We start from the raw sequence: 13,053 nt of genomic DNA, 5'->3' as shown, positions 1-13,053 counted from the left end.
TGGTGCATTTTATGTTATGGGAATTACATCTCCATAAAAAGAAAATAGGAAAAAGACAGCAAACATCTGCTCAGGTTAAGAGCAACAGGTTCTGAGAATAATATTTCCCTTCCATCTGTGTTCACAGCAAAAGGGCTCAGGAGACCAGCATACTCACGATTCTTCACTTAGATCTCTGTTGCCCAAACCTTACACTGCAGGTCACAGCTACTATTATGGACCCTTTGGGAAACCAGCATGTTCACTGAATGACACGGGGTCACTTTTGCATCCTGATGTACTTCAGTGTCTCAGGCCTGGAACCTTATTTCATACATGATGTGGCAGATATTGCTGGCTGCCTACCCAATCCCCATTCCCCTGTTCTTCCTTACTAAACAGTACCCTTGATTTTATCCCAGGCATAAATGCACTTAGCTAAAAGACTACATTTCCCATTGACCAAGGGTTGCCAATGAGCATTAAGCTGCAGGTCCTAGGTCCTTGGGTGGGGCTTCCAGGAAAGCTCTTTTTTTTTTTTTTTTTTTAGACGGAGTCTTGCTCTGTCACCCAGGCTAGAGTGCAGTGGCGCCAACTCAGCTCACTGCAAGCTCCACCTCCCAGGTTCACGCCATTCTCCTGCCTCAGCCTCCTGAGTAGCTGGGACTGCAGGCACCTGCCACCACGCCTGGCTAATTATTTTTTGTATTTTTTTTTAGTAGAGACAGGGTTTCACCGTGTTAGCCAGGATAGTCTTGATCTCCTGACCTTGTGATCTGCCCGCCTTGGCCTCCCAAAGTGCTGGGATTACAGGTGTGAGCTACCACGCCCAGCCGGGAAAGCTCTTTTAAAGGGGGTCAACTCGCTGAAGGCCTCTCTCTCTTCTTTGCCCTCCCTCCATCCTGACTGGGACACAAATGTGATGGCTGGAGCTCTAGCAGCTATCTTGGATTACGAGATGAGACAACTTTGAGGATGGAAGCCATGAGTAAATATGATGGAACATAAAGATGGAAGGATTTTGGGTCCACCATGACTAATGGAATGGCCATATCAATCTTGGGCTTCTAAACTTCAACCTTTTTTTAAAAAAAAAAAAAACAAAAACCCAAACATTATTTCAAATGTCAGTCAGGGTTCAGTAACCCATTGCTGCATAACAAGCCACACCAAGGCCAGAGGCTTAAAACAACAGACCACGTATTTGACTCATGATTCTACAGATTGGGAATTTTGGCTAGTCTCAGCAGGGCAGTTCTTCTGGTCTCAGCCTGACTCTCTTCTGCACCTGCAGTTGAACTCAGAAGGTTGGCTGGGTGTCAGCTGGGGACCTTGGTTCTCTTGCACATGTCTTATCCTTTATGGGTCTCTCACATCCATCCAGCATATTAACCTGGCATGGTCTCATGGCAAGCCTGAAGTGAAAGCACAAGCAAATACGATCAAGCAAGGGAACAACTGCAAGCACACAGAACCTCTTGAGACCTAAGCATGGAGCTGGCAGTCCATTGCTTTTGCTACATTTGTTGGCTAAGGCCAGTTGCAAGACTGTCCAGAGCCAGGCTGGGTGGAGACTACAAAGTCCCAGGATAATAGAGGGTGGCTATGCAGAAGGCATTCATTGGAGGCATTGGAAACTTTTACTTCCTATGATTTAAGCCATTTAGTTGGATTTTCTATTACAACCAGTGGAAAATTACCTTGAACAAACACACCTGCCTTTGAGCACCTCATCATTCCCAGGATGTTCAGGCAGCTAAATGCTTTTCTTCCCTTGCAGTTGAGGAAGAGAAAGAGCAAGAGTGAAAAGTCACTTAGCTTCTCTGGACTTTTCTTTCCTCATTTACCAGATAGAAGAGTTGAACCCAATATCTGGATATTCTCGGTGGGTTGAATGAAGCTGCAGGTGGTGGCAGGCTGTCTCCTGTGATGGACGGAGAAGGGCAGGATGAACCCAGGAGGGAGTTTAAAACCACTGCTGGGTGGGGGAGTAGAAGAATCTTGCCCCTCAGAAAAGCACAAGTAGACTAGAAAGGGTGCAGACTGTGTGGCGTTTGTGATGGCTTCAGGGCTTCCCCCTTGCCACACAGCCACTGAGACATGGCACTTTGAGAACCATGGGCTTCCCTTGGGTATGGTAACTGGTCACAGAGCAGCAAGCTGCCCCCTGCTTTTCTGATTGGCAGGATACACTTACTAAAATAGTTGGAAAAGAAAGGTCACATGCTCTTATTTCTACTGCGTTGTGTGTGTGTGTGTGCGTGTGTGTGTGTGTGCAAGAACTTGGAATTAATAAAATTCTTGGCTGGGCATGGTGGTTCATGCCTGTAATCCCAGCAGTTTAGGAGGCCAAGGTGGGAGGTTTGCTTGAGCCCAGGAGTTCAAGACTAGTCTGGGCAACATGGCGAGACCTTGTCTCTATAAAATATAAAAAACTAGCCAGGTGTGGTGGTAAGCACCTGTAGTCTCAGCTACTTGGAAGGCTGAGGAGGGAGGATCACTTGAGCCTGGGAAGTTGAGGCTGCAGTGAGGCATGACTGAGACACTGCACTCCAGCCTGCGTAACAGAGTAAGACCTTGTCTCATAAAAATAAAATAAAATAAAATAAAATAAAATAATGATTTCTTCTGCTTATGAGGTGGTGGAATTTCACTCCTGCCCACACCAGCTTGGCATCTTCTTTGCAATAGAGGCCCAACCAGGGAGGCTGCAAACATTAGAATCCAATCTGTACTGATAGGTAAGTTTTGAGGCAGATTGAGAAAGCTCTTAAAATTGTCATCAGAATATCTCAGCAGAGGAAGTACAGGGGAAGGAGGCAGCCACAGCTGGGCCTCATGTCGAGCTCAACGCACCTCCACCCACCTGCCAATTTTCCCCTCTCAGAGTAAAGAGCCTCTCCCAGCCAGGTATTTGGCTGCTTGGAATTTACTGATTAATTACGGCGCCTACCTCCAATTTGTCTCCTTAGTAACCACGTTAGCAGGGTCCCACTGGAAAAGCTGCTTCTTACTCACTGAGGGCAAACTCTCTTCACATTTTGAAACACTTTTAAGTCAGAACACAATGGATTTTAAAAATAGAGGGACACACACATTTCTTCACAACTTTGCATCAAAAAATGGATAGACTTTTGAACTATTGAGGGCAAGTTACAATTTAGTAATCAGTAAGAGCTAGGTTTAAAGGAAGAATTGGGTGAATACAGTTTCAATGCAAATGGCCAATGATTGCCTTTGCAAGTATAGATTTTACTACCAGAGTATCCAGCCTCGTGCTGGGCTAGGTGATGTGAGAATGAAAGATATCCTTACACTCAAGAAGCTGGCCTAGGGGACAAGTTAGATCAATGAATGGTGACCAGCACAGAATTTGCTATAGTGACTCAGACTATTTGAGAATTAGGGAGCACATGATAAGGTGCTAATTGTGGATCAGACTGGAAGGGAAAGAGAAGTCCAAGAGAGGAGAATGATGTTCAAGTGATGTTTATCTTATTTTTTGAATGACGTGTTAAGATTCTGAGGACAAATTGCAGGTTCTGAGTGGGCAGGAAAGTGGCCACTGGGCTTTAGTACAGGCACGTAGAAGGATTAGTGGGTGTATTAGTCTGCTTGGACTGTCAGAACCCAGTGCCACAGACTGGGTGGCTTCAACAACAGAAGTGAATTTTCTCACAGTTCTGGAGGCTGGGAGTCTGAAATCAAGGTGTCAGTAAGGTTGATTCCTTCTGCGGCCTCACTCCTTGGCTTGGAGATGGATGTCTTCTCCTTGTGTCCTCATGTGGCTGCCCCTCTGTGTGTATCTGTGTCTTCATCTCCTCTTCTTTTAGGAACACCAGGCCTATTGGATTAGGGTCCACCATAATGGCTTCCTTTACCCTTAATCACCTCTTTAAAGGCCCTACCTCCAAATGCAGTCATGCTCTGAGGAGCTGGGGCTAAGACTTCAGCATAGGAATCTGGGTTAGGGGTGTACAGTTCAGCCAATAACAGGGGCTAATGAACTGTGCTCATCACATAATGGGGATACAATCCCAGAAAGGGAACTAAAGGTCACCACAGAACATGCGTGAATAATGTGCACAGGGCATCCCTTCCACCCTCAGCCCTGAACCCAGGAGTTGGAATCCCTGGACAGTAAGCTGACAATGTGCCCCAGCGTTGCCATGTCACAATGTCCTGGGAACACCCCATGCATGTCCCACAGCTGCATCTTAAGAGCCCCATCAATATGGCTAGAAGCTGTGTCCTAAAACTTGAATGTTAAGTTCACAGAAACCTAAAAATTGCCATGCTCAGAATAAGAAGGCATCCAGGTGTCCAGATGTCCAGGCGTCCCAGCATCCAGGCACTTCAGAAGCCTGTTCACAATCCCTGAAAAGCTTTGTAGGATGGTACAGTTGATTTGAATGCCATGGAGGGGGTCTGATAACCTTCTGTTTCATAATTTTTCAGAAATAGATGTATGTTTCATGTTGGAGAGCCAACCCCCTCCTCAGCTTGGCCCTCCGTTAAATTAGTCACAGGTTTCGTAGGTTAGCTCATTTGCTCTCACAACTCCACCCTTGGTGGGGACCTCTTGGGGTTCCCTCCAGCCCAGATCTCCCCTTGGATTTGGGTACCATAATTCCAGTGCCTTCGAGATGTTCTCACTCGGATGTCACCTTGATGCTCACAAGGATATTGTGATGTCCCTGTTAGCTAAAACCCCCATCCGCATTTTCAGTGTCAGTGATGACATTCTCCCAGCCACTCTATTTTATAACCTGAGCCATCTTTCTTCTCCTTCCCTCATCCTTTGTATTCAGGTGTTACCAAATGTAATCAATTCATCTCTACAGCCATTTGTCAGAGTTCCCAGCATGTGCATGTTCTCTCCCCACTCTATTTCTTCAATCTATCCTATACACAGCAGCCTGCCTAATATTTTTAAAATGGTATTTTCATTTTGCTTCAATACCTTGCTCCAGAATTCTAGTTTAAAGGCAAAGAATGATAGTAGTAGAAGCTAGTGAACCTGAACTCCAAATGCCAGTGGTTGAGTTGAGTCCTGGCTTAGCCCCCACATTGCCGTATGACTTGAGCCAAACCACTCCTGCTACCAGGGCCTTTTTGTAGAGATGGGGACTCACTATGTTGACCAGGCTGGTCTCAGACTTCTGGCCTCAGCAATCCTCCTGCCTAGGCCTCCCAAAATGTTGAGATTACAGGCACAAGCCACAGCAACCAGCTTTGAATTCTTATTCTTTAAAATGGGCATAGGGGCCAGGTGCAGTGGCTCACGCCTGTAATCCCAGCACTTTGGGAGGTCAAGGCGGGAGGATTGCTTGAGGCCAAGAGTTTGAAACCAGCCTGGGCAACATAATGAGACCCTGTCTCTATGAAAACAGAAAAACAATAGGCATAATAATACATAACAACAGTGGTGTGATAATTTATTCAGTTAATGTAAATGAAGGAGCTTTGAAAACTATAAAGTAGCAGACAAATACAAAATATAATGATTATTCCTCAAGGCCTTCTCAAGTACAACTAACTTTTATGCCTAATTAAAAGGTGGCCTTTTCCTTTTATAAGCTTACAGCATTTTTCTGGATGATATGTCTGGACAATTGTTACTTCCAGATTTGCAGTTTGCATTACAGAATGCACCTCGTACTGTTCTCTGCTGTTACTGTATCTTGCCTCTCTAGAAAAACTGGAAACTGCCAGAGGGAAGCAACTTATATTCTTTCTTATTTCTATGCAACTGAGCACAGTGCCAGGCACACTGAAGTCAATCAATTTCACATGCATGCATTGGGCACCCAATGCTTGTTGATATGCAGAAGGCACGTATTAATGGGCAGGGGATTCAATACCACAAAATAAAAATTTCTGCACTCAAAGAGCTCACAGTCTGGCTTGGAGGATGAGCTGCAAGAACTAAAAAAGGTACAGATGGCATTTCTAGTGTTAGCAAAAGACACCTGCGTACTTAAGGGAAATGCATCTCCTCCAGCTGGGATGGTGGAAAAGGTTTGGCCGACGGGAGATTTGAGCAGGGTCTTGAAGGATGGGCGAGACTGGATAGGCAGAGATGGGGAAGGGGTGAGAGTCAGAAGGCCAGGTGAGCTGGCCTGGAGGAGGCTTTGCAGAAGGGAGCAGCAGCAGAGGCTGGAAGTGCATGTAGGGTGAGACTGTAAAAGGCCTTCAACAGTGGCCTCAATAGCTTACACTTTACCCAGTGGGGATTAGTAGGGCATTGGGAAGACAATGAATGTTTCTGTGCATGGGGAGTGATGCTATGGCAGTATTTTAGGAGTGGTCATCTAGGGCCGACACTAAATACTTACTGATTGGGGAGAGTGGGAGGGTCTCTATAGGTGTTCATCTGTCTTTATGTTGCTGGTTCTGTATGGATGACTGCAGCCTCAAAAGCCAGCTAGAAATAGACATACAAATGGTCCAACAACTGCACTGAAAGCTTTCTATTTTTTCGGCAAATAGTGTCACATGAAAATCTCCTAATCCCTAGATGTTTCCTGTTTCTAGATCAGAAAATCTCAAATCTCAAATCTTTCCTTCACTACCACCATCAGAGGCGTGACAGCCTGCCACGGTCTGAATCCGTGCTTAAATGGAAGAGAGTCCCTTCTTTCTGCTTCTCCCCTGCTCCTCAACAGAGTGTTGGTGTAAAGCTGGTAAAATGCCATTTCACAAAATTGTGTTTTTGTTCATGCAAGATGACTATCTTCCCAAAGCTATTTTGTGGTTCTGGAAAAGGAAGATATGAGATAGAATTTTTTTTTTTTGAGGAAGAAAATAGTTTTAGTCCTTTGCAAAATTAAATAATAGATCTCTAAGATTTCTAAGTTCAGGTTTTCGGTATTAATTAAAACACATTGCCAGAACAGCTTGTTGTAACCTTCTCCTTCCCCCATGGCTTCCCCCTATCCTGCCAAGGCTTCTGCTGGCTACATAGAGACACAGACACAGACACACACACACACACACACACACGCGCGCACACATACACATGCGCACACGCACACACAGCTGGTAGTTCCAGCTCTGTCTGCCATCATTACAATCAAAGAGCGTTTAACCAAGCATCCACATGAGCTGGCGCTGTTAGAATTATTTGCCAAATGTATCTCGCTGAAACACATGAACACAGTGCCTAAAAAAACGGAAGCCACACGGTCAGTTAAGATAATGGAATTGTTTCTCTGAGGGTAAGGTATGTGATTAACCTCTGTTATCTTGTATAACAAACTGAGTGCAAATCCCCGGGAGAGGAACTTTTTCAGAGTGACTGACCGGCACCTGCTGAAACTTTGCTGCGCCTTTCCCTGTGGCTTTGTGCCCCAGTGTTGACGAGGTACCCAGGCCTGGCTCCAGGAGTCCAGGCTCCTATCCTCCTGACAGATAGGGCTAAATGAGCATGGGGCTCCCTCCTGGGGAAACATATCTGTATTCCATGCTGCCGCAGGCTTCCCTTGGGGCCACATCCAGGACCTGAATGTTTTATTGAACCATTAATAGTGAATTTTCTGCTTGAATTCCCTGCTGCTTGGAGACAAAAGGCACCAGAGGGCCCTGAGTCAGGGCTCAGGGTTTGGGTGGAAATGTTCTTATTTGTATTCCATAGCTCTGTGCATGTGTATACTCTAAACAAGACCAAGCCACCCCTCCCCCTAAGCTAACTGTACATATTGGTGTTCATTCATTTGACACACATGTGTGGAGGGCCTGTTAGTGCCAGGCACCATGCTGGGGGCTGGGCACAAGCAAGAATGAGTCTAGATCCCAGCTGAAATGCACTGGAGCCCTCGAAGCTTAAAAACTGCATTTGGTACGAACACAAAGCGGTGCACGTCCCAAATGTGAATAGGTTCTGGAAGGTCTTAAATTAACGAACAATAGACTCAGAAGAGGGTAGTAAAAGGAAGGTAAGATGATCATACTGGGTAAAATAAATACAGACATGGATTGGTGGGAGACAAGAAAGCAAGCATTGATGTGGTGATTTTTTCTCCCCTTCCTTCCTTCCTTCCTTCCTTCCTTCCTTCCTTCCTTCCTTCCTTCTTCCTTCCTTCCTTCCTTTCTTCCTCTTTCTCTCCTTCTCTCTTTCTTTATTCTCAGAGTTTCACTCTTATTGCCCAGGCTGGAGTACAATGGCACAATCTTAGCTCACTGCAACCTCCACCTCCTGGGTTCAAGTGATTCTCCTGCCTCAGCCTCCCAAGTAGCTGGGATTACAGGCGTGCTCCGCTATGTATGGCTAATTTTTTGTATTTAGTAGAGATGGGATTTCACTATGCTGGTCAGGCTGGTCTCAAACTCCTGACCTCAGGTGATCCACCCTCCTTGGCCTCCTGAAGTGCTGGGATTACAGGTGTGAGCCACCATGCCTGGACAAGATTTTATTTTAGGTTCTTATATATATGGTAAAGCAGGGATAAAAATTTTAAGGTTAGATGAGAGGACCTTACATATCTAGAGTCTTTGCAAGCAATATAATATTTTATACTGAACTATTTGCTGAATGAATAAACATTCTACCACAAAACAATTGTCCCAATAATTTCCTGAGCTGGAAAGTTTACTTACGGAATAGGAAATGGTATCTTCCCCGCAAAAGAGAGGGTTTTTTTTTTCTCTGATCATATGAGCAATACACGCTCTGTGTAAAAACAATTTCAGACTATACAAAAAACTATAAAAATGAAAGCAATCTCAGCTCACTGCCACCTGCGCCTCCCGGGTTCAAGTGATTCTGTAGTCCCAGCTACTCAGGAGGTTGAGGCAGGAGAATGGCTTGAACGCGGGAGGCGGAGGTTGCCGTGAGCTGAGATCGCGCCACTGCACTCCAGCCTGGGTGACAAAGTAAGACTCTATCTCAAAAAAAAAAAAAAAAAAAAAGAATCCAATTAAGCTTATATATTACATTTTTTGGTCTTTTACTTTTTTAAATTTTGAGGCAGAGTCTTGCTTGCTGCAGTGCCCAGTCTGGAGTGCAGTAGCACTTCTTTTGTTTCTTGACATTGACTTTTTGGAGTGTTCTGGCCAGTTGTCTTTTGGAATGTCCCCATTCTGGATTTGTCTGGTGTTTCTTCATGATTAGATTCATTAGGAGGCAACTGCTCGTGATACTAAATTTGATTAATTAGTCGATATAGTAACTGAACAGTCCTTCCATTGTAATGATAATTTTGCCTTTCTAGTCAACAAGGAATCTGTGAGGTGATAACCTTGAGACTGAATATTCTGTTTCTCTATAACTCTTTATCCAACGTATTTTTTGATGCTTCTTGCTGGAATCAGTGATTATGTTGGGGATTGCACAATGATAATTTTCTATGGCTCTGTCCTCATTTATTAATGGTTTTCTCGTAAAGAAGAGCTTTTCCCCATTTTCCTTCTCTCATTCTTTCTCTTTAGGAGCACTATGGATGTATAGATTTTAAAAAAAAATACAAGATACCACAAACGCTTACTGTAATTCTTTTCTGATGTTCAAATTGCCCCAAATTTGGCCTGTGGCTTCTGTGCTCTGGCATGACTCCATTAGTCTTTGAACACTGTTTTCTGGCACAGCGTGTTCTGGAATTACCTTGTACTTTCTTTGCCCCAAATCTAAAATCAACCAAAAGAGAGAATCTGAACAGCCAGAGGAGAATCTCTTACCCTTCACCCTTTATCCCAGTGGCAAAAGAGGAGGGTGGGGTAAGGAAAGGGCCCCATAAAACAGATATGCCTGCCTATGTTTGTGTGTGTGGAGGGGGGAGTGGGGCCAGAGGGCAGGTGGAAGGGGAGTCCTTTGAGTGGTGGAAAAATCTGGAAGCCTTAACACCCCGGGACTTCAAGATTGGGACCAGCATGCCTATTCTAATCCTTTCCTATGTTGTCCTCCTGGGACATATCCATTGCATATTTCCATGTCGCACTTATCTCTGTGTTCATTTGAACCCAGTTTTACCTGTATGAAAATGCTGGTGGGGGCATGACAGTGTTATTTACTGCCCTAGAGATGCACAGTCAGATAAACCCTGATAAACTCAGCTAATATGTACTGATCTCCTACTATGTGCTAGGAGAGCTGATTTCACAGACATTATCTCATTTAGGCTTCAAAGCAACTGTGCAAAAGAGGTGCGATTATTCTCATCTGACAAGTGAGGAAATGGGTTTTAGATGAAGTAACATCTCAAGCTTATGTGCTGCTAAGGAGCAGAATCTACACTTGTATTCAGTTCTTCGGACCTCAAATGTGGTACTCTCTCTCCTATTCGTTACAAGCCTGTGTGTGAAAACAACCCAGTTCCCTGATAGAGTCAGTCACCGAATGTGCCCTGATTACTTAACTACATGCTCACCACTGTACTAGGCATGTCCAAGGATACATCATTTATTAAGCACTGACTGTGTAATTTATAAATTACCCACTGACTGACTAATTTATAAAGGAAAGAGGTTTAATGGACTCACAGTTCCACATGGTCGGGGAGGCCTCAACAATCATGGCTGAAGGTGAAAGAGGAGCAAAGTCTCGTCTTACACGGTGGCAGGCAAGACAGCGTGTGCAGGAGAACTCCCCTTTATAACACCATCAGATATCATGAGACTTACTCACTATCATGAGAACAGCATGAGAAAGACCCGCCTCTATGATTCAATTACTTCCCACCGGCTCTTTCCCACAACACGTGGGAATTATGGGAGCTACAATTCAAGATGAGATTTGGGTGGGGACACAGTCAAACCATATCAACTTGTTTAAAGAGTTTTGCAAAAAAGGATATTGACTTGGGTGTCAAGATACCTTAACTGACAATTAGATACTTTTACATTGAGCATCTGTGGTGTACTAGGTATGTACATAAGGCATATGCTCTGGCAGGATGCTGTGGCTCATGCCTATAATCCCAGCACTTTGGGAAGTTGAGGTGGGAGAATCACTTGAGGCCAGGAGTTTGAAACCAGCTTGGGCAACAAAGTGAGACCCCTGTCTCTACAAAAAATGAGAAAAGTAGTCAGGTGTGGTGACGTGTGCCTGTAGTCTCTAAGCTACTTGGGAGGCTGAGGTGGGAGGATTGCTTGAGACCAGGAGGTTGAGGCTGCAGTGAGATATGATTGCACTATTATACTCCAGCCCAGGCAACAGAGTGATACTGTCTCTTAAAAAAAGTGTATGTTTTAATCTTCATAACACTCTGTTATGGACTGAATTGTGTCTCCCTTAAATTCATATGTTGAAGCCCTAACCCCTAGTGTGACTGTGTTTGGAGTTAGGGCCTTTGAAGAGGCAATTAAGGTAAAAAACAGTCGTATAGGTACACCCTAGTCCATTATGACTGGTGGCATAAAACAAGAACAGAAAGAGACACACACACAGAGGGCAGGCCATGAGGACACAGCAAGAAGGTGGCTGTCTGCAAGCCCAAGAGAGAGACCGCAGGAGCAACCAAACCTGCTGCCACCTTGATCTTGGACTTCCTGCCTCCTGAATGGTGAGAAAATAAGTATCAGTTGTTTAAGCCACCCAGTCTGTAGCATTCTGCTATGGCAATCCTAGCAAATTAATACTCATCTTTTCAAGAAAGGAAATAGGATCCTGACTTCTCAGATAAAATAGGACATAGTTCAGAGAGGTGAAGACATTTTCCCAAGGTCCCACAGGTGGGAAGTGGTGATGACAGAATTCAAACCCAGGTCTGTCTACACTAAAGCTCTGAGCCTTCCCACTGCACTCTCCTTTGACCTAGTTCTGGCACTGGCACAGCCGAAGTCCTGGGTAAATGCCATGAGGGCAGGGATGAGGTCTAATTTGCCTACTATTGTGTCTCCATGGCCAGCCACAGTCCCTGTCAGCACTTGAATGTTTGTTGGATGAGTATCTTTGCCTCAAAGAGCTTTATGATTTGGGTTAGATAAGAAACCAAGCAAGTATTAACCTCTATTAACCTCTAAACTGTTTTGGTGGAAGTTCTTAGAATAATAATTCAGAGAAGAGAAAGTTCTGGGTGGACTGGAACAACAAAAGAAAATTTTAGAAGGTAGACAGGACTCTGCCTGGACCTCAGTTCTCAGGACACCAGGACAAATGGTCGTTACCATTTACCATCCATGTCCAGTGGATTATTTATTTACTTTTATATCATAAGTCATCCTGTGAATACTTTACAGAAGGGAGAATAAAAGTATAGTGAAAAATAACTTTACTAAAAATTTTCATGAGAATGCAAATGTAGTGGACCTCTTTGTATCAAGTAAATTTTGAGGCACAAACATAATTAAAAATGAAACACCACAGTCACGTGCCCTTTTTTTTTGACACAGGGTTTCATTCTTGTTGTCCAGGCTGGAGTGCAATGGTGCAATCTCAGCTCACTGCAACCTCCACCTCCCGGGTTCAAGCGATTCTCCTGCCTCAGCCTCCCAAGTAGCTGGGAATACAGACATGTGCCATAACGCCTGGCTAATTTTTTTTTTTTTTTTTTTTGTATTTTTAGTACAGATAGTTTCACCATGTTGGTCAGGCTGGTCTCGAACTCCTGACATCAGGTGATCCACCCACGTCGGCCTCCCAAAGTGCTGGGATCACAGACATGAGCCACTGCACCCAGCACACATGTCCTTTTAACAAAAGGAGATGGTCCAGGTTCTTGTCACAAATTATTGCATGATGAAATCCTTTCTGTTGATTAACGGCAAAAATGCTGTATTTCCTTTTTGTTCTTAAAAAGACATTTTTCGGCCGGGCACCGTGGCTCACGCCTGTAATCCCAGCACTTTGGGAGGCCGAGGCGGGCAGATCACGAGGTCAGGAGATCGAGACTATCCTGGCTAACACAGTGAAACCCCGTCTCTACTAAAAATATGAAAAATTAGCCGGGAATGGTGGCGGGCGCCTGTAGTCCCAGCTACTTGGGAGGCTGAGGCAGGAGAATGGCGTGAACCTGGGAGGTGGAGCTTGCAGTGAGCTGAGATTGCGCCATTGCACTCCAGCCTGGGCAACAGAGCCAGACTCCATCTCAAAAAAAAAAAAAAAAAAAGACATTGTTCACACATTGATTCTTAAGTTTG

The sequence above is a fragment of the Nomascus leucogenys genome, chromosome 8, assembly GCF_006542625.1.
Source record: "Nomascus leucogenys isolate Asia chromosome 8, Asia_NLE_v1, whole genome shotgun sequence".
NCBI lineage: Eukaryota > Metazoa > Chordata > Mammalia > Primates > Hylobatidae > Nomascus > Nomascus leucogenys.
The sequence above is the reverse complement of the archived record's forward strand: the minus strand, read 5'-3'. Positions refer to the sequence as shown.